This window comes from Schistocerca gregaria, chromosome 3, assembly GCF_023897955.1.
Source record: "Schistocerca gregaria isolate iqSchGreg1 chromosome 3, iqSchGreg1.2, whole genome shotgun sequence".
In the NCBI taxonomy this organism is placed as follows: Eukaryota; Metazoa; Arthropoda; class Insecta; order Orthoptera; family Acrididae; genus Schistocerca; species Schistocerca gregaria.
The window spans coordinates 749655430-749678441 of record NC_064922.1 but is presented as its reverse complement, the minus strand read 5'-3'; positions in this window follow the sequence as shown (position 1 = coordinate 749678441).

The window sequence follows — 23012 nt, the reverse complement described above, 5'->3', positions numbered from 1 at the left end:
TCAACTTTAGGTTACAATATCTCCGGATTTAATTAACATTTTACAATGCAACAAACGGCAATGATTACGTATTTGTTTATATGTTCAGATGTGCTAACAAAGCTAACGGGGTTCCATTTAAAAAACTTAGGTTTGTATTATAAAACACACTTCCTTGCATTTTTTATGGTTTGTATTAACCAATTACACTAGCCCCTCTCCTCCCGTTCGGTCTCTAGAATCGATTCGTCAGTATTTGATGTGGTTTACGAAATATATCCAGCGGTAATGTTAGGTGACTCACCCTGTATACGGATCCTACTTTCCTAAAACTCTCTAATAAATCGAAGTCGACCGTTAATCTTCACCACCATAAGCCCTACACGCTGATTTTATTTTATATCGTTTTGCCACTTTACGCTTAGATATTTAAACGAACCCACTTTCCTTCCCTTGCGTCACCAATCTTCTGATTTTGATGCGTCCCATCACGAATTCCTCTCCTGTGCTAACCTCTTCATCCCAGAGTAACACTTGCAACTTGAGTTCTCAATTATTTTTAGCATGTTTTCAAATCTCTGGCTTTACTACAGTTTTTTATTCTCTGTAGTGCACTCTAGTACTACGAAGGTTATCCCTGACGCATTAACACATTTCCTGTCAACTTGTACCGTATCCTTAAAGCGTTTTCCACACCTAACTTACTTCGCCAATCTACATCACCTTCTACATCTGCATAGATACTCCGCAAGCCACCGTACTACTTATCATTTACCCTCTTGTTCCACTCGCAAATAGGGAGTGGGAAAAACGACTATCAGTACACCACGATATGAGCCCTAATTTCTCGTATTATATCTTCGTGGTCCTTACGTGCGATGTATGATGGCGGCATTAGAATAGTTTGGCAGTTACCTTCAGATTCCGGTCCTCTAAATTTTCTTAATAATGTTTGTCTAAATTGACGTCGTCTTCCCTACAAGGATTCCCATTTGAGTACCCCAAGCATCTCCGTAACACTTACTTGTGGTTGAGAACTAGCAGTAACAAATCTAGCAGCCCAACTCTGAACTGCTTCGATGTCTTCCTTCAATCCGACCTTGTACGGATCCCAGACAGTCGAGCAAGACTCAAAAATAGTTCGCACTAGCACCCTATATGCGCTCTCCTTTACTGGTGAACTAGCCTTTGCTAAAATTCTCCAAATAAACAGAAGTTGACGATTTTTCTTTCCTACCACAGTTTTCACATTCTCGTTCCACCTCATATCGCTGTGCAACGTTACACCCAGATACTTAAACGACTTGACTGTGTCGAGCAGAAAATTAGTAATACTGTATCCGGTACGTCACATAAATATTGACATTTTTAGCGGTTGTAAATCGTAGTTTACGTATTTTAAGAATATAATTAGTGTAAAAGATATAGTTAATATTCTTGAAACAGCGGATATGTAGCATAGCATCTTTATTTCATGTCTATGAAAATAAAAAAGGATCGAATGAGACGCGATTTTACGTCCGAGGAGGAAGGACGCATTTTATGAGACTCAAACTGTTTTGTTTCGCTATACACAAGGCAGCCATTGAGCGGCTACACATATTTTATGTAAGTTATTCGAATTATTTCTAAAAATAAACTTGTTATTATTATTACAAAATTAATTTCTTTGTAATAGTTGTCACCTCAAATGCTCCCAGTGGCTAATTATTTTTAATAAGCATCTTTTCATTATTTGCGCTGCGAGAAGCTCATCTTCCGACGCAGGCTCTGGGCGGGCATTACACGCCGAACTATTAATTTATCGTTGTGTTAACAGTAAATGTAAATGCGAGAGATTTCGTTGTACGAGCCTTTCAAAATTGCAACAGATAATTAACTTACGTTAAAGTTCATGTTTTTAAATTATACAGATTACATAAGTTCAGTAATTTTCATCTTGGCCGCTCCACGGCAACAATCGAAAATCTCTCAAGCCTTGCTTTGCAATCAATAATTAGAATTTAACAAAATTGCATTCAATTAACGGCAACTACATTTTAGTCGTCACGTTCAAAATCTGACGTTGGTACATGAATAACTGAGGCCCTTCAAGAACCCGTTTCATGTTTACTTATGCACGTAAGTAAAAGAAATAAAAAAAGACAATATCCCTGATATATATATATATATATATATATATATATATATATATATATATATATGTGTGTGTGTGTGTGTGTGTGTGTGTGTGTGTGTGTGTGTGTGTGTGTGTGTGTGTAATTGATATATATATATATATATATATATATGTGTGTGTGTGTGTGTGTGTGTGTGTGTGTGTGTGTGTGTAATTGTTTTGTATATAACGAATGACAAGTGACATCACAAGGCTTATTCTTCCTACACATCCGCATTAACTTATATTTTTCCACATTTAGGGATAGCTGCCATTCATCACACCAACTGGAAACATTGTTCAAGTAATGTAGTATCTTTCTACAATCCCTTAACATCGACATCTTACCATACAGCAAACAACCGCAGATTGCTGACTACCCTGTTCGCCAAATCATTTATGTATACAGAGAACGACAGCAGTCCTATCACGCTTCCCCGGGCAGTCCTAACAAAACCTTTGTCTCTCTGGAAAACCTCCTCATTCCTTATCTTATTAGTTCAGTTGATACTGAAAGTTCTTCCGCAGAATCACATCTCAAATGCTTGGATTCTCTTCATTTCTCGTTTCTCAGCTGCTCATCATACACTACCAAAATTTCCTTCCTCAAATTAAAGCTAATGTTTGATACCAGTACCTTATCTGGGCCAGGAATATTCTTTTTACTTTTACTAGACTGTTTTTAGTATTTTTCTTTCTCCGTCTGTCATTTGAAGTTTTGCTCCCAAGGCGGCAGAATTCCTTATCTTCGTCACTACTCTCGGTAATGCTACATGTCATTATTTTTCTCTTTTCCGGTTTACTCCCAATCCATTTGTGTATTCAATAGACTGTTCATTCCATGTTATAGGTCCTGTGATTCTTCTTCACATTCATTGAGGATCGAAATGTCATTAGAGAATCCTGCGATTGACATTGTTTCCACTCCTGAATCTTTCTTTCATTTTTGTTGTTGCTTCTTCATGGTACATATCGAATAGCAGAGGTGAAAGACTATTACTGTCTTACATAATTAAAATCCCAGCACTTAATTCTTTGTTTCAGGTGTTATTGTTCCCTCTGGTTCTTGTACAAATTGTATATTCCTCGCATTTCTCTACAATTTAATCTTGGTTATCTCAGAATTTCGAGTATGGAGCACTATTATACACTTTTCAACGAATTTTTTAGGTCGACAAATTCTTTGTCTCAGCCTTGATTCGTCTTCAACTTTGCTTCCATTACCAAGCCCAATATGAAAACTGATTTTCTGGTGCCTCTGCTTTTCCTTAGGAAAAACTGATCGTCTTCCGAGTGAGCTTTAGTTTCAATTTCCATTCTTCTGTGTATTATCTTGCCAGTAGCTTAGACGCATGAGCTGTTAAGCCGGTTGTGCAATAGTTTTCCCCCTTACCTTCCCTTGCTACCTCCGAATTCGAGTGAATGATATTTATACGAAAGACCTATAGTATGCCGGCAGTTAGTACACACCTACTGGAATAGACGTTTATTTCCCATCCCTCGCAATAATGTTAGAAATTCTGCTGGAAAGTTGTCTATGCCTTCGGTGTTATTTGGTGTCAAGACCTCAGCGATCTTTTAACTTCTGACTCTAATATTCGATCCCCTATGTCATCCCTATCAACTCCCACTTCTTTTTCTAATATATAATCGGACAAGTCCTCCTATTTCAGTGTACTGTCTACTGTCTCTTCAACATTAAACAGTGGAAGTCCCACTGTACTCTTAATGATATCACCCTTACTTTTAATTTCACCGGAGGTTGTTTTGACTTTTTTACATGCTGATTCAGTCCTCGAGACAATAATTTATTTTTCGATGACTTCACGTATTTACTGCAGGAGTTTCGCCTTGCCTCCCACTCATTTGCTATTTATTTCATTTCTAAGGGATTTATATATTTATATTGAAGTATTCTCGTCTCTTCTTGAACACTTTTGGACGTCCTTCTTTCAATATCAATTGAAGTATTTCATCTGTTCACCAAGGTTTCTCAGCTATTACCCACCTTCTATCTATGTTTGTCTGTACAACATCTGTGACTGCCCTTTTTAGACACGTCGTCGTGGCTGAGCAGCCTGTTCTGGTGTTCTTTACCGCAGAATCTACACTCATCTTATCATTCTTCAATACTTCAAGCTCCCACTTCTTCCACATTTATTCTTTTTGGCTATAATCCTAAACTGTAATCTACTCTCCACCTTTACTAATTCTAGTATGTGTCTACATTTGCAGCTGTATGTGCCATAAAATCTTACATCTGATTTCTGATTCTCTGGCTGAGCATGATGCAGTCAAGCAGGGACCTTGTTTGTCGGCCTTTACCAAGTGTACATAATCAATGATGATGATGATGTTTGGTTTGTGGGGTGCTCAATTGCGCGGTCTTCAGCGCCCATACAAAGTCCCATTCTGTTGACGGTCCAATATAGCTACTTTCACAAACGATGATGAAATGACGAGGACGGCACAAGGACTCAGTTCGCGAGTAGAGACAATCCTCAACCCAGGCAGGAATCGAACCCGGGACCCCGTGATGCTGAGGTAGCATGTACATAATCATCTTGCGCTTCTTGAACATAGGATTCTCTATTACCATCTCAAATTTACTTCAGAACTCAGTTATTCTTTCTCCTCACCGATTCCTTCTACCAAGCCCAAATTCTCCAGTAAACCTTTCATTTCTTTATTCCCCTACAGCCAAGTACCAATCCTCCGTGACTATGAGACTTTCACCTCCTTTTACATACTAAATTACCTGTTCAAATATCCTGACATACGCTGGTCATCCAGAAACTTACCATCGGCCTTCTATCAATATAAGGCATCCTGTCGATAATAGGGACACATGGCGAGGGATGACTGTTGGTCAGACACATGCGTGGTGGATGTAGCAGCAGTGAGCATGGTGTCCATGTACCTAGATTGGGGAAGGCGTGACATTTATCTTTGCTTGACTGATGACCCAGAAGCTCGGCACGAGCATTTCGGAAATTGCACCATTTGTTGGATGTTCGAGGAGTGTTGCGGTGAATCCCTTCAACAGGTGGTGAAAGCAAAGTGAAATCACATCGAGACGCCGTGGGGCTGGGAGGTGACATTTGTTACATATATTGGACGCCTTAGGCCGAGCAGACTGGTAAAATAGGACACGTGGCGAACTGTGGCCAAGCTATCATCAGACTTAGTGTTGGGCAGAATGTAAGTTGGCCGGAACAAACAGTGCACCGAACACTATTAATGATGGGCCGCCATTGCTGACTGCCCAAGCAGGTGCCAGTTTTAAACCACTACATCAGCAACTACGACTGAAATGGCCACGTGACCATCAGCACTGAATGTTGGCCTATTAGCAGAGGGTTGCTAGGTCTGATGAATCCTATACCTTCTTCATCGTGCCGATAAGAGAGCGCGAATCCGTCATCTTCCAGGTTACCAATTCCTTGTCACTTATACTGTGGGACAGAGACAAATTGGCGGCGGCTCCATTACGGTCTGGGAGCGTACACGTGGACATCCATGGGTCAAGTGGAGCCAGTGCACGGTGCCATGATGACCAACGAGTATTGTGCACTGGCTGCAGACCACGAAAACCACTTCATGGCTATCAAGTTTCCCACAGGCAGTGTCAATTTTTAACAACAAAGTAATTCGCCCTCGTACAAGGCCAGGAGTGTGATGGAGTAGTTCCAAGAACCAAGTGGCGCGTTGCAGTTGATGTGCTGGTCCCCCAACCCCCCAGATATGTATCCAATCGAACACATATGTGATTTGATTGAAAGTGGGACCAGAGATCATCGCATCCTTCCCTGGAATTTTTGGGACTTGCGTGATTTGTGTGTGTAGATGTAATGCCATCTCCATCCAGTGACGTACCAAGTCCTCACCGCTTCCACGCCAAAATGTGTCACTACTGTTACTCGTGCCAGAGGTGGACACACAGGCTCTTAGGAGGGTAGTCGTAATGTTTTGGCTGATCGGGGTACTTTCTCTGTATCATCATCGTCGTTTGCGACAGTAGCATGTATATCTGAACAATCGGTTCCGGCACTGCTTTGCTATCGAGTTTGATGAGAAGAACCCCGTCACTGAACTATTGACAACAATTCACTCTCGGTCCTATACTTCTGTTCATAATGAATCCTACCTCCTTTATACCGTTTTCTGCTACTGGTCATATTACGCTATATTTGTCTTACTAGAAATATTTATATCTTTTCTATTTCATATCTATGGCGCTCACAACGCGTTCCTAGAGCCCATGCATTTCCCTTTTGAGATTTTCTAAATTATCAACTACGTTCAAACTTCTGACATTCCTTTCTCCGTCTCATACAATGCTATTGCGTCTCTGCGTGGTCAACACATTACATATGTTGTGTTAGAATATTACGGGTTTCTTTCATGACCACTGACTTACATTTTTCTACATGTACAGCTATATGGCATTCATCACAATTATTTGGTGTAAGCCATTCTGTATAATCCAACAGTCACACCACGACGACATCTTCCCGTATCCACAGCATCATCAACAAACAGCCTCTCACACATCTGGGAACGTACACTGTGTGATCATAAGCATCTGGACACCCCAGGAAACATACGTGTCCACATTAGGAGAATTTTTCTGCCACCTACTGCCAGGTACTTCATACAAGAGACTTCAGGAGTCATTAGACAACGTGAGAGAGCAAAATGGGGCGCTCCGCGTAACTCATGGACCTCGAATGTGGCCAGGTGATTGGGCGTCACTTGTGCCATACGTCTGTCCACGAGACTTCCACACTCCTAAACGTCCCTAGTTCCACTGTTTCCTATGTGACACTGAAGTGGAAACATGAAGCGACACGTTCAGCACAAAAGTGTACAGGCCCACCTAATCTGATCACTGACAGAGACTGCCCACAGTTCAAGAGGATCGTAATGTCTTATGAGCAGACATTTACCCCGACCATCACACAGGAATTCCACACTGCATCAGGATCCACTGCAAGTACTACGACAGTTAGGCGGGAGGTGAGGAAACGTGGATTTCAAGGTCGAGCGGCTGTTCGTAAGCCACACATCACGCCGGTAAATGCCAAACGACGCTTCGCTTGGTGTAAGGAGCGTAAACATTAGCGATTGAAGAATGGAAAAACGTTGTGTGGAGTGACGAAATCCGATGGCAGGGTGTGGGTATGGCGAATGCCCGGTGAACGTCACCTACCAGTGTGTGTAGTGTAGTCGGAGGCGGTGGTGTTATGGTGTGGTCCTGTTTTTTACGGAGTGGGCTTGCACAACTTGTTGTTGTGCGTGGCACTGTCAGAGCACAGGCCTACATTGATGTTTTACGCACCTTCTTGCTTCACACTGTTGAAGAGAAATCCGGGGATGGCGACTGCATCATTCAACACGATAGAGCCCCTGTTCATAATGCACAGCCTGTGGCGGAGTAGTTACACGACAATGTACTAGACTGCACAGAGTCCTGACCTAAACCATATAGAACACATTTGGGATGTTTTGAAATGTTAACTTCGTGCCAGGCCTCAACGACCGACATCGATACCTCTCCTCGCTGTATCACTCCGTGAAGAATGGGCTGCCATTCACCAAGAAACCTTTCAGCACCTAATTGAAAAGATGCTTGCGAGAGTGGAAGCTGTCATCAAGAGTAAGGATGGGCCAACATCATGTTGAATTTCAGCATTACCTATGGAGGGCGCCACAAATTGCATGTAATTTTTTTTGGTAGATTTCCGGATACTTTTGATCACATAGTGTATTTCGTATGATCGTACCTTCCTTAACATTCTGCAGTGGGGCACTGTGTCAAACGCTCTTCGAAAATCAAAGAATATTGGTTTGCCCGTTATCCTTCATTCACAGTGACTGCCCGGTAAAATACAGTAGTATCAGTAGTAGGATATGGATGTTTAACGGAAAATTATTGTTCTCTGGTTCAATCATGGTGCACAATATATATGAAACAGTGTAACAAACGTAGTCAAATGGTATCGCATTTGATGCCAGTATTACTAGACATCAACGATGCACGTGGTAGGTGGTAGAACCAGATATAAAGGTAATAGGCTGTATGCAGTGTTAGTGTGTGTCTATGTGCGTTTACTGCAAACAGAAAACCGGCACCACTAGGGGATATGCTAATCTTCAAATCTCCCAGAAGAGGAACTTCTCAATTATTACTTGCTGATTTAAAGTTGCCATTAACTGCCACACATGTACCAAAAATTTTGTACCGTGACAAATATCTTTCTTTTCAGAGACGACTAGAGAAACTTGCTCAAATACCCAAAAGCAAACAGGATGTACTGAAGTTTGCTGAAACACGTATGTCATGGACTTCACAATGGGAGAAAATGATTTTCAGTTATGAGAAAAATTTAAATTGATTGCATGTATTTCAGTATTATAGACTTGGACTGTGAACATAGCAGCACGTAAGATTGAGCACAAATTTTGGTTGTGAATTTGTTATGATTTTGGCAACCTTCTGTGCTCAAGGTAAATCACGTACTGCTTCGCTTAACACTAGAAATCACTCTAACATGTAAAGTCATGCTCAAAAGTATCCGAACGACCTCACTGCATTTGCCTGATTAACATGCAAACCACATAACGCAGCTGTCTAGCATGTCCTCTAATCTCTCCTTGGTACAGTCATTTGATTATTGAAAATGGTTCCAACAAGTCACCACTAGAAAACACTGCTCTGTATCGTAATAACTCAAATTGTAAATAATACCTCGATACTACAAATATCAGGTAACACCTTATCACAGGTAAGACTGTCCTTAAGGCTTGTAAGCTCAGATTTATTACAATAATTGACATACCTGAAGCGTTACCACTCACATTATTAGATCAGATGGGTAATGCCCATCGTAAGTTCGCCGTACTCATGCTTTCTTCTTCAAAGTAACATATCGTACTTATTATTTAACACAAAACGTTTTTCACGAGCAGCTAGTTGAGAAAATGTATGAACTTCAAATGACGCGACGAACCGTCCCGTTCTGCATATAGACTCAAACGCAGGTCATGCAGACTAAGGAAAGATTTGGTGACTGACGGAAAATGAGAGTCGTTCTTGGCTAGACATACAGAGAGTGATGTACCTCGATTTTAGACAGTATCAGTTAGCAAATATCAACTTTAAGTTACATAATGTAAACATTTTTAACGTACGGGAAATCATACCCAACATCAATTGTCCCTGTTAACGAACGACGAGAGATTTTTAAATATTGCTTTTTCACATGTAACTTACTTGAAATGCCGTGAGGCAAAGATTTGTGTTGGGTAGGGATTCGAACCCAGAACCTAATCAGATTGTTATCGAAGCACAATCAACTATGAGATATCGGATTTTCTCGGCAGTAGCTAGATGTCTTAACTTAAATGACGAGACGAAATATTATTTTTTTCCTTCCTAGGACTCAAACCCGGCACCTATCTCTGTCATATTCTAGAGAAAGTGAACGTTAAATATAGGTTTGTTACACCAGCAGCGACATGTGAGTAAGTTTGAACTAGAAATAAAATGAGGAGGAGTTCAGTGCTGACTGGCAATCGAACCCCACACATAACGTTGTTAACTACAAACAAAGAGACGTCAGCTACCGAATTTTTCTCCACCAGCTGCTCGGAATAACATCTCTGAACTTACAGTGATCTCGCAAATAGTTCTACGTATCAAACATGGTTCAAATGGCTCTAAGCACTATGGGACTTAACGTCTGACGTCACCAGTCCCCTAGAACTTAGAACTACTTAAACCTAACTAACCTTAGGACATCACACACATCGATGCGCAAGACAGGAAACGAACCTGCGAAAGTAGCGGTCGCGCTGTTCCAGAGTGTAGCGCTTAGAACCGCTCGGCCACACCGGCAGGCAGTTCTATGTCTCACTGGGAGTCAAAAACGTCAGATATCGTTAGTGTTGACAACGAATGAAAATACATTAAACATCTAAAATCATAGTTCAGCAACAGATGGGAGTTCTCATGCTAGAGCTTGATAATACATAATGATAGCTTTAGTGACGGGCCAGGATTCGAATCCATTCACGTGCAACATGTGGAAATGTTGAGGAATCTGCATTTTTGATTAACCAACAAATTGTAGTCGAGCTGCATTGTCACAAAGGGATCAAATTCCTCGTTAAGGTCAGTCTGAGGTGCATTCCCAGTTCAGAACCAATTTTATCGACATTCAGAAGCTCAAATCACAGATTCAATAACTGTTCTGTGGCCCTACATAGCGTTAGTTTCGTCACTAGAAATGAATAAATAGTACTAGAAAAGTTACTGGAGATAGAGTTTCTACATGTCGCCACTCCTGAATTTATTGTAGTTCAGCCTAACGTCCTCTTGGTAGACAAAGAATATCATGTTTAATGTGGATTTCAGACCACAATACCATTACGCTTTCTTCACTTGGCGTAGTAAGTAGAGAATAGAAACTTTCTCTCCCTATCAAAAATCACCAGAAGTGGGAATCGAACCCAGACCATAAGTATATGAAACTCTCATCAATCAAACAGACCACCAAATCTTCTTCCTTGTTACTCATTTTTCTATCGTAACGCCATTGCGCCACACTGGATGAGAATTCTGGTTCACAGGCTCCCTGTAGTAGTTTGCAGCACGTTCAGTACATTCATTTACTTGGTTGACCAAATCTCCATGACCTAGCTGCCTGGGGCTACACAGTGGATACATTCTACTCCATTTTGTAATCACCGAAATAAAATCGCGTAACTGCCATGTACACAGAACTGCTTACAGTGTAGGATGCTGAAATTTAAATACGAAGTTTTCCTTTCCACTTGAGCTACTCTGTTGCCGCTATCTGTTTGTTGAAAATGTCACGCAGTGCAAAAGAAAAACTGTAACTGTCTCTCTATCTCAGAAGTCTAGATCTGGCCATATACATTATCTGAAAAAAAACTACTCACTTTGATTTTGACTGGGTCTGTATTTAATTGGTATGCTTGTCATACTCAAGAGGTATGCAAATCTGGCATTTCAGAAGTAAAGTTGTGTATTCCTAGAAACCCAATATTCTCTTGCAGCAGCGGAAAGAGGTGTTACCTGTTGTGCAGCATTGTAAGGTTTTCACCGTTGCACTATGAGCCGAAAGCATTTTCTGGCGATTTCCTTATCGATGTTTGGTCTAACTGCTTGTAGGTCTTTCACAGAAGCGATAAGAAAAACGTGACAGTCTGCGGGACTGGAACCGCAAGCCACAATAGACACTTATTTATATGTCAGCACATTCCCACAGAGCTAGCGAAGAGGTATGAGTCCCACCTTCCTCTTATGAGGTCAATAGTGCCTAGAACTCGTAAACCTCTATTTAAAGGACGAGATCAGTTGTGATTTCCACGTGCACTGTCCTTCCTGGGCTAAAAACCGTAAATTTACAATCTTTTGATACACCTCAAGCGATAATAACTCAGATTATTCTTTGGAAATGTCAGGAAACATCAAGTGAACTTTGAGGCATCATTCTGTGCGCACAAAGAGGTAACGAACCGATCACAGAGTTGCCAAACATACCTTGCCTTTATGCCAAATCTCGCAATGCCAGCTGGAAGAAGACGAACCGATGTGTTACTACGGCAGGCTGGGAAGTGACCGTAGCTAGTGTCTCAAAGACGCGGTTGCCACGGAGTGGAATACATAATATGTCTGATTCGCATTACTACAACTAGGTTTAGGGACTGGAACGTAGTTACTAATAATACTCAGAACTGACTGCATCATAAATCAGTAACTGTCATAGAGTATTTTATATTTCATTCGCCTTTCGTAAGTGTGCTCGAAACGAAGAATTCATTCACGGACTTTTCATGCATGGTCGATAGTCGAGCACAACAAACAAATAAAAATAAAAGTTGAATGTGTGTGTGTGTGTGTGTGTGTGTTGGGTTGTTTTTGGGGAAGACCAGACAGTGAGGTCATCGGTCTCATCGGATTAGGGAAGGATGGGGAAGGAAGTCGGCCGTGCCCTTTCAAAGGAACCATCCCGGCATTTGCCTGGAGCGATTTAGGGAAATCACGGAAAACCTATATATATATATATATATATATATATATATATATATATATATATATTGTAAAGAAATTGAATCATGGTATGTAAGGAATTTTTCATTAAAGTGACACATTCCACATCATTACGAAATGTCGTATTCATGATCTATGGAACAAGTATTAATCTAATCATATCATATTGCTGACTAGCCATGAAGAGTCATGAATTATCAAAATTTTTGCCAATATCAGTAACCAAATCTAATCTTGAAAATAAAAGACCACAGTTTGTTTAATAAATTGCTTCTCCTATCAACACCCTTCCGTCCCTGTTAACTAACCATGAAAGATGTCTGACATACCTCCATTCATAAGTAGCGAAGTGTGCTTGCATTTAAATATGAAGTGCATGATGTGAAATTCTGTGAAGGAGACACGAACCTAACACGTAAGCGGATTGTTAACCATAAAATCAAATTTTATGAATCGGTTTTATCTAACCAGCTGCTACCTGTTTAAATCTAAAATAGGATACAAATTTTTGTGCCTGAGCAGCAATCGAACAGCACTCCTATCGTCCTTCTTTATCGTCCATGAATATAGATTAAGTATCAATTGCTTACTCACCAACAGTAAGATCGTGTTTGACCAGAAATTGTTGACAACACATGAACAAACATTAAATATGCACGTTAGTTTTCAATAGCATGCCGGTGTGCACGTGATAGATAGTGAAATGAAATTATGAATATTTTTGTACTAGATCAGAACTCGGACCCACATACTTACCTTTGGAGGACACGTAGAGACGATTGCAGTCTTTGGAAAAGGAACGAAATGATTGAACTATACTGTTCCGAGACATGCAGATCTTCGAAAGAGGAGATACGGATTCGAATCACAGTCCAGCATCAACGTCTCTAGTTCAGTCGAATCCAAGTAAAACAAGAGCCCTGTTCCTTTAAATGGGTATCGGTTAATCAAATAAAATAAAAATTTCTAATGTGAGTAAGTTTACTGGCGACAGTATTTCTATTTACCATGACTTCCGCCTATGTCATTTCCCAACGTAAACTGGCTCTGCCAAGTTGGTAATGAAGGAACGTGATGTTTAATGCCGATTCTGGATTATAACGTCTTTCTCTTGAGGTTACCAGAGCTAAATCTGTTTGTGCCTCTTAAAAGTAAATGCCCGGACCCATGCATTGCACCTGTGATGGTTTGTTCCACTAGACCATTCTGACCACATTTCCCAAACACAGGAGTGTGGTGTAACCGATGATCTGCTAAGATTACAAAATTAGCCTCAGTGGAAAAACTGAGAGTCTGTTACATGGTTAAGTAGAAATAACCTTCTGACGCAGAGATTATGCTATTCTGATGTCAGCAGGATATAAGGAATTTTCTAGGTATTATAGCCTCGATGTGAAGCCATTTTGAAATTTTCATTAATTCAGCAAATATTTTAGTCCGAGAAAATCCACTATGAAGAGTGAAGTTACCGGATAGTTCGATTATTACCGTCATTATTACTATCACTTTCTTTATACCACTGCTGAAAAACATGCGTTTGAAGATCATTTAATGCAATTTTGTCATTATAGAAGCAGTTTTCCAAGAACAGGTTCTCTTCCTGTCTACGAAATCGTTTTCATGTAGATTAGATTAGATTAGATTAGATTAGATTAATACTTGTTCCATAGATCATGAATACGACACTTCGTAATGATGTGGAACGTGTCAGGTTAATAAAATATGTCTGTACAAGAAATTACATTACCCAAAATATTGCATGACACTAATGATTAAGTTTTTTTTTTTATACTTAGTTTATATCTAAAAATTCAGCCAATGAGTAGAAGGAGTTGTCATCTAGAAATTCTTTTAATTTATTTTTAAATGTTAGTTGGCTATCTGTCAGGCTTTTGATGCTGTTTGGTAGGTGCCCAAAGACTTTTGTGGCAGCATAATTTACCCCTTTCTGTGCCAAAGTCAGATTTAACCCTACATAGTGAAGATCATCCTTTCTCCTGGTGTTATAGGTATGCACACTGCTATTACTTTTGAATTGGGTTGGATTATTATCAACAAATTTCATAAGGGAATATATATACTGTGAGGTTACTGTGAGGATCCCTAGATCCTTAAATAGATGTCTGCAGGATGACCGTGGGTGGGCTCCAGCAATTATTCTGATTACACGTTTTTGTGCAATGAATACTTTTCTACTCAACGATGAATTACCCCAGAATATGATGCCGTACGGAAGCAGTGAATGAAAGTAGGCATAGTAAGCTAATTTACTGAGATTCTTATCACCAAAATTTGCACTAACCCTAATAGCATACGTAGCTGAACTCAGACGTTTCAGCAGACCATCAAAGTGTTGCTTCCAGTTTAACCTCTCATCAATGGACACACCTAAAAATTTTGAAAATTCTACCTTAGCTACAGACTTCTGTTCAAATTCTATATTTATTACTGGAGTTGTGCCATTTACTGTACGGAACTGTATATACTGTGTTTTATCAAAATTTAAAGAGAGTCCGTTTGCTGAGAACCACTTAATAATTTTGTGAAAAACATCATTTACAATTACATCACTTAGTTCTTGGTTTTTGGATGTTATTACTATACTTGTATCATCAGCAAAAAGAACTAACTTTGCATCTTCATCAATGTGGAATGGTAAGTCATTAATGTATATCAAGAACAGTAAAGGACCTAAGACCAAACCCTGTGGGACCCCGTGCTTGATAGCACCCCAGTTTGAGGAATCAGCTGTTGTTTTAACATTACACGAACCACTTATTTCAACTTTCTGCATTCTTCCAGTTAAGTATGAATTAAACCATTTGTGCACTGCCCCACTCAAACCATAATGATTTAGCTTATCTAAAAGACTTCCATGATTTACACAATCAAAGGCCTTTGAGAGATCACAAAAAATACCAATGGGTGATGTCCGGTTATTCAGAGCATTTAATATTTGATCAGTGAAAGCATATATAGCATTTTCTGTTGAAAACCCTTTCTGAAAACCAAACTGACATTTTGTTAGTACTTTATTTTTGCAAATATGGGAGGCTACTCTTGAATACATTACTTTCTCAAAAATTTTTGATAGAGCTGTCAGAAGAGAGATTGGGCGGTAGTTGTTGACATCCGACGTATCCCCCTTTTTATGCAATGGCTTTACAATGGCATATTTCAGTCTATCAGGGAAAACACCCTGCTCCAAAGAGCTATTACATACGTGGCTGAGAATCATACTTATCTGTGGGGAACAAGCTTTAAGTACTTTGCTGGAAATGCCATCAATTCCGTAAGAGCTTTTACTTTTCAGTGAGTTTATTATTTTACTGATTTCAGAGGGAGAGGTTGGTGGAATTACAGTTGTTTCAAACTGCGCAGGTATGGCCTCTTCTATTAATAGCCTTGCCTCTTAATGTTAATATCAAACATCAGCAAATACTCGTAGATTACATTAAAACTAAAGAAATTGATGAAGACGTTACAAAAACGTGCTGCATTTCTTCATTTACTTGTGGCTAGAAATGGCTGTCGAATACTTCCAAACCAAAGGCCAAGGGATCTTACTGCCTTCCGATACACGTCGCTGTCAGTTCTTCCATAAGATTTGGTGGATGTGCCCTGTACCAAAAAGTGTATGACACAGAACGTTTTAGAAAATTAATTGTTTTCCTTTGCAATAAACGGTAAGATTTTCGTTCTAAGCTCTCCAAGTTAGAAATTATGGCAATATTAGTTCAAATTTAATGTTCGGTTCTATGATGTAGGAAAGTATTTCACAGTTGCAAAACCCCCATACAACTCATTGACCTTACACCAAGTCGCTGAAAATAGATTGGAGCTCAGACTGACACCAGTTTAAGTAACCTACTGTAGCGAAAACTGTTTGCCAGTGCTCTTTCTCATAGGAAAATTCGCAATTCACTCATAAGGCTCCATAGGTACACTATAACAGTAATTTCTGTGCACATGCAATTCATACGGATTATAGAATTTAGTTGTGCCCTCTCTTCCACTTCTGTATACAATATACCTTACCTAAATGGGCCGTTTATCGTTACAGGCCCTGGGTAGTGGAACATCATACTGACTAAAATAATGTGCTTATACTATCGACCTCACCGATAGTTTTACCTGATTTTGTAATCATTTAAATAAAACAAAATGACCTTCCAGTGGGAGACGTTTCGTCCCCCTTTTCCTTGTGAAATTTGTTAGTAAGCTTTTTGCATTACAAACAGCGAAATGCGGCAGAGTATGGCCGGTACACGATACACAAACCACGATTTAGTGTCGTTAAGACGATTTGTTCAAACATTGCCGTAGCTGAAGGAATTTAGTTTCTTCTCAGATCGTCTTATACAGCAACGTTCACAGATATCTCAAATAGGAAACGTTCATTATCCATGTATGGACGTTGTGAAACAAACTTCTCACAGTCTGGGTCAGATTAATCGTTTCATCTGACAGCACTGTGTATTTTGTCTAATAGGTATCACAGGTAGTGTTCCTGTAGCTGTGGGAATCATTGGTTGAAAACGAGTTTGACGCCAATGGGTACAGTACTGTTAAATATTCGAAATGATTATCAACCTATGTCTGAGTTCATCCACAAACTGAGGCGTATTTATAGTACTGAAGCTAAACTGTGTATCCTTGTCTTATTTGAGTGGGCATTGGTAGGCGTTTACACACACATATACAACACTATCAACACTTCGAACGCTGTAGTTAACGTTGCTCTCATAAACTAAATTTGTCTTTTTTTATTGTTCTGGGTCTTCAGCGGCTAATACGTGTTGTAGATACAGTCATAGACAAAAAAAATGACCGTAGAGTCGTCCACGTAAGGTGGACTATACAGTCCTGCTCTCCTCAGAATCCTATGTCCGGCAGTATGCTCGATCTGGCAACTTTGTAGATTGCAGCATTTTCTGAAGGAACTCGTGACTGCAGTCTGAGTACATCACTGTTGACTACGACCGTAGTCTTGAGGTGAAACGAGAGATTAGTTAATACGACGTCTGGCAACCGGAATCACTTGTTGACAACACTTTTATCGCCCCTTTCCTCTCGGTGATGAAGCTATGAGTGTAATTCAAGCGAATCTACAATATATTTTGCTTTCTGTCACATTGGTAATAATAGTTTGGTTCAACAATATTTTAGCTAGAGATTCCTTGGCCGACCATCTGCCACTAAATATCACATGCATCTGAGTTCTCTGGGACCCATTTGTTGCCTACCGGTTGGGGGCTGAGGCACTGTGCTGCTTCGCCCTCTGCTAACGTCTCCTCCACTCCTCACTCTCGACGGTGTAAAATGCTTTAATGTGGTTGAGCGGAGACCCATAAAATCTGTCTACGATATGTGTTTCACACTCGATAGTAAAGGAGGCACAAAACCATTTTTATTTGGTCAGTATTTTATTACACTATTATGCAATACATCAATATGGCACAGAATTAATTTCTTTGTGTCTAATCCAGTTCGCTACAATTTAAGCATGGCATCATTTTCTTTTTCCTTTAACAGGAGAGTCCTCAAATAATTTACTTTTATGTATTTGAGGTATTGCATACGTTCCTGTACGTCTCTTAGAAACCTCGTTGTGGGGATCAGGGGGAAACAGAGTCCACAAACTTCCGAGTTTTAAGTAGGTCTTACAAGGAGTGTGTATGTGAATGTGCGCTACCGATTTTGATCAAATATTGCATGGATGTTCTAGCTTTCTGCTAGACACTCCCTAGCTTTTGAATAAATTGAGGCCAAAGTTGGTGACGGAGAATCGTATTTTCAATGCTTTACACCGAAAGAGTGCATTCTTGTGTCCAGCTGTTATGTGGTGGCTAAGTGGTAAAGAATAAGTTTACGACTATAAAGGTCTCAGGTTCGATCCCTGGTCAGTCCCATGATTTCTATCTGCCATTTTACACTTACTCCTGCTCTGGCAGTGTTTGTCTATGCGAAAAATGCTGAGTTTCACTGTGGTCCGAAGGCCACATTAAACTGTAGGTTCCCCTATTAACTGGCTAGGTAAGTCAACTCAAAGGTCAGAGCAATGCAGCGGCACACCCCCTCCATTACGACCTTGCCTTTTAAAGCACTTTGGCGTTCAAACCAATCTACCAACTGGTGACTGCTTTACATTACTATGGGTTCCAAAGTTAATGTTCTTCGGGTTATTAACATTTTTGTGATTTCATACTGTAGACTGGATACCAGTAAACGTAAGTAACCGGAAGAGCACTATCACCGTTCGAGTTGTCAAGGTGGTAGACGACGATGCTGTTGACCCTAGATACAATCTTGGTCATGACTATGTTTCGCTCGAATACTTCTATGTTCTTTTCTGTGTATTTCCAGTTATACATTTATATTTTGGTACGCATCCTAGTTAATATCTGACAGAGCTTTATTTAGCAACATGAATCAGATTTGTTTTCCGAGCAATATATGGGACAACACGCCAATGCAGGGAGATTTCGTTTGTGTGTTGTACATGGTGCAAGAAATATTTGTGTTTTGCTTGCTTCTGTGATAGGTTTCACCCTACCGAATGCGAGCAAGCTCCCAAATAGACTGTCAATAATTGGAATTACGCAATAATGCACTTAAAAGGTATATTTTTGCTTCCCGATGAAAATAACAGTAAATAGATTATATGCCTACCAGATTATTACTCGCGCTTCTCGATGCCTTCCTCAAAAAACTAAAATAAAAAAAGAGAGAGAAATGTATTTCAAATATCAGCTCGATGACGTCATGTTCGTCTCCTGATGTAAAGCACGGATAGTTGATAGGTAATATCTCGTTAACTTGCGATATGTATGGCACCAGGGTTCTTCCTTTTCTCCCTCCTAACAACCACAACAGAATCCAACAACCAAGTGGGAAGAACACCTACGCAGTGCGCCAATTAAACACTCAGCCTTTCTTGGTTATTTTGTTAATCATCCATAACTGTTTGTAATGCAGAGAAATCTAAAAAATGTTAAGCATGACGATCTTCATAAGGATTGCTCAGACATCCCTTGGCATGATATAAGCAATGAATCGACTTTAGACGGAAAAATTGGGGAATTATGTGGCAAAATTATTGCACTGTATGACTAACTTGCTCCTCAATGCACTGTCAAAGTAAAGAGAGCTCCCGCTCCCTGGCTCGCCACTGAATTACGCCAGTTAATGAATAAACGTGATGCTGCACATAGGGCCTTCAAGCGTAACCCAACTCCCAAGGCGTATGAAGCTTACAGGAGACTCCAAAACAGAACCAAGCAAAGCGTGATGAATGCCAAAATCAGACATGCCCGCTCTGTCGTATGCGGCATACCTAAACCTGCTGCACTGTGGGAAAAGCTGGGCAGTATTGACGCTGTGTATCAAGCATCTGCAGAAGATTTAGACGATTTCTTCTCACAGCTGTAAACCCTCATGAAGCGACAAATTACCAACCCCAAGATATCAATTTCTCGAGAGACAAGTTTTTCCTAAAAGATGTCACTACAGCCACAGTACACAAGGCAATTATGAGAATCTCTTCTGAGGCAGTAGGAAATGATGGAGTGAGCATTGGCATGGTTAAGAACGTTGTAGACACTATTATTCCAGTTATCACAGACATCTTCAACCTGTCCCTAGTCAGTAGTACATATCCTACTGAGTGGAAGCAAAGCTTAATTCAACCTATACCCAAGACTGACAACCCAAAGTCGCCAGGTGACTACAGGCCGATCAGCAATATCTTAAGTCCTAGAATACATCGTCCATGAACAGCTGACATATTATCTCAAAACTCATAACACCCAAGATAAATATGTCAGGATTCCAAATGCACCATAGTAAAACAACTTCATTAATCAAAGTAACTGATGCCATTAAACATGCTATGGACAGACATGAATCTACCATCCTAACACTGCTTGACCTTAGCAAAGCTTTTGATACTGTTGACTTTGATATATTACTAATTAAAATGAAATAGCCAAATTTCTCAAACAGTGCAATACACTGGTTCGACAGATACCTCAAAAACAGAAGTCAACGAGTCATTTGTGGGTCAGAGAAGTCATCATGGAAAAACGTGCGCTCTGGAGTTCCCCAAGGCTCTATTCTTGGTCCATTACTCTTCTCACTGTATATTAATGATATTTCTTCAGTGATTCTCTCCTGCAACTACCATCTATTTGCCGACGACATCCAACTGTACATAAGGGCAAGCTCCAAGAACATTGCTGACTCAGTAGCGAGTATGAACGCAGATCTTTGCTCTGTTTGTCGATGGGCACAGAACATAAGTCTGAAACTAAACCCCAATAAATCCCAGGTCATTCTTATATCTCATACAAAGTTAATCAGCCGGTACTTTCGCGAAACAGTCCCTCAAATACTCCTCAACGGTGCCCAACTACACATCCCAAAAAACAGTAAAAGACCTTGGAATAATATTGGATGAACACCTAAACTGCGAAGAACAATCAGTCACAGCTTGTCGAAAATCTCTCTCCACCATACATGCAACCCAAAAATTTAGAAAAATATTTCCAACCCATGTTAAATAAAAATTAGTCCAAAAATTTGTCTAGCCTAATCTTTACTACTGTGATGTAGTTCAACACGCCACAAATAGTGAAAATTCGAGATGCATCGAGCTAATGATGAATGCTTGCGTTACATACGTGTGCAATATATGGTTATATGATCATATCAGTCCTTCATACTCCCAGCTAGGTTGGACACGTCCACGCTATCTCCACACGATGTGGTTACTTCATCTATTTCTTAGTGACTGGTGCCCCCAATACTTATCTCACATTAAACACCTGTCATCATTCACCAACCGCAATACCAGATCGGATATGTCTAGCATCTTGGTTGTACCTTTAGATAACACAAAATCTTTCTAATTGTGACATTCTCCATCTCAGCCATACGACTATGGAACGCTCACCCCTGTGATATGCGTCTTATCCAGAACCACTTAACATTCAAGAGGGATCTCAATACTTACATATTAGGGACGGTACAGCCACCATAGTTGTGCCCCTCTCATCTCTTTCTTTCTCTTTTCCATCATAGTTTCGAATTTTAGCATTCTATTTGTCGTCCTCTTACCTAGCTACATCTTCTATATCTTACATCCCATTCTATCGTCTTATGTCTCTGCTCGATGTGAATAACTCACAAGCTGCAAGAACATAACGAGAAAATTCCCAACTAGCAACAGGACTGACATTCATAAAAGAAAAATGTGTTTACTTTCATATACGTAGTCATTATTATTATTATTCTTGATGGTTATAATTATTTTTGGTTGTTATAATTATCCTTGTACTACTGTTATAATCTCCATTTTCTTCTTTAACATTAATACTGTATAACACGCTGTATGCCCATAATGTTTTGTACAAACTGAAATTCGTTCAATCTGATTATGCCTGGTTAGGTGTAAGAGAGGGCTTGAAGGCCCTAATCTTGCCAGGTAAATAAATGCATAAATAAACATCCTTGATTACTGATTTGTTATTACTACCATTGTTATTGTTATTTGTCACCTCACAACAGTTTTCGTAACATTACTGCCGGTGCACGCAACAAATGGACCAGGATGAATGGAATGTGTGATGTTTCATGGAGAATATGCACATTTATGTCGGCGTCTTGTGTTCAGAGTAATATGAAAATCTCAGTAAGAGAAGACGACAATGAGATGACAGTGATGCATGCAATAATACTCTACTGTTTCTGTCGACATAACATCATGACAACAGAAAAATTGGTGTCTCAGTCTATTTTGATTATAATTATTTAGCCATCTTGCGACCTCGTTCTAATACCTCGTGGGAGCAGGCATAATATTTTGCTTTTAGAACACCGAGCAATAACACACAAAGATAGTAGATGGAAGGATAGAAAGAAAGAATCAAACTCATGGGTGTGGATCCAGTTCAACTTAAGAATACTAAACAAGAGGGAAAAATTACGGAAGCAATGAATATGCTGGTTAGTATATATTATTTGTATAGATCTGAAGATGAAAAAGCGCAGATCTGCACAGTGCCCACCTCGGCACTTTAGTTTTTGCTTTAATAGGCATGTTTTTTAGTTCCTTCTCTTCTGAATTTTCAAATGAATTGATTATTATGTGGCACAGAATCAACTGTGTTTCTTATAGCTTCCATTCGAACCAACATTTTTCTACATTCTCGTGCAGTTCATGAAATTCTACTTACATTATCACAAGTTTGTACTTAGATGCAATCGATTTCGAGGTGAAAAGTGTTCGTTATCTTTGTTATCTTACTTATCTTGACAGGTGGGCAAAGTTGATTTCCAGAGACTTTTATTGTACTGCACAAAGTAACAGCGTAAGTGTTTTATTCGTATATATATATATATATATATATATATATATATATATATATATATATATATATATATAGTGGGAAACTGTAATCATGATGAAAGATTATACACCTGCAATTTTGACACAACTCGTAGGAGGAAACGCTGCGTATTGACCAAACCCTGCGCTTCCTCTATGTGTTGTCCTTTGACATGAGCATGAGATTCTCCTCCCCTAGTGCTACAGAACTGTTTCTAGCACAGCTGAGAATTGGCAGTTTCGTGTATTGTACTAAATTGACTTGTTAAATTCATTTGATATTCCCTTTCCATTTAAATGACTCGTGGTGCATAATTCTCATGTAAACTAAGGCACTGAGAGCGAAAATTCAATTGTTTGGCTAAAGAATTGCTATTCTTCAAATAAGTGACAACTTTTATCATCGT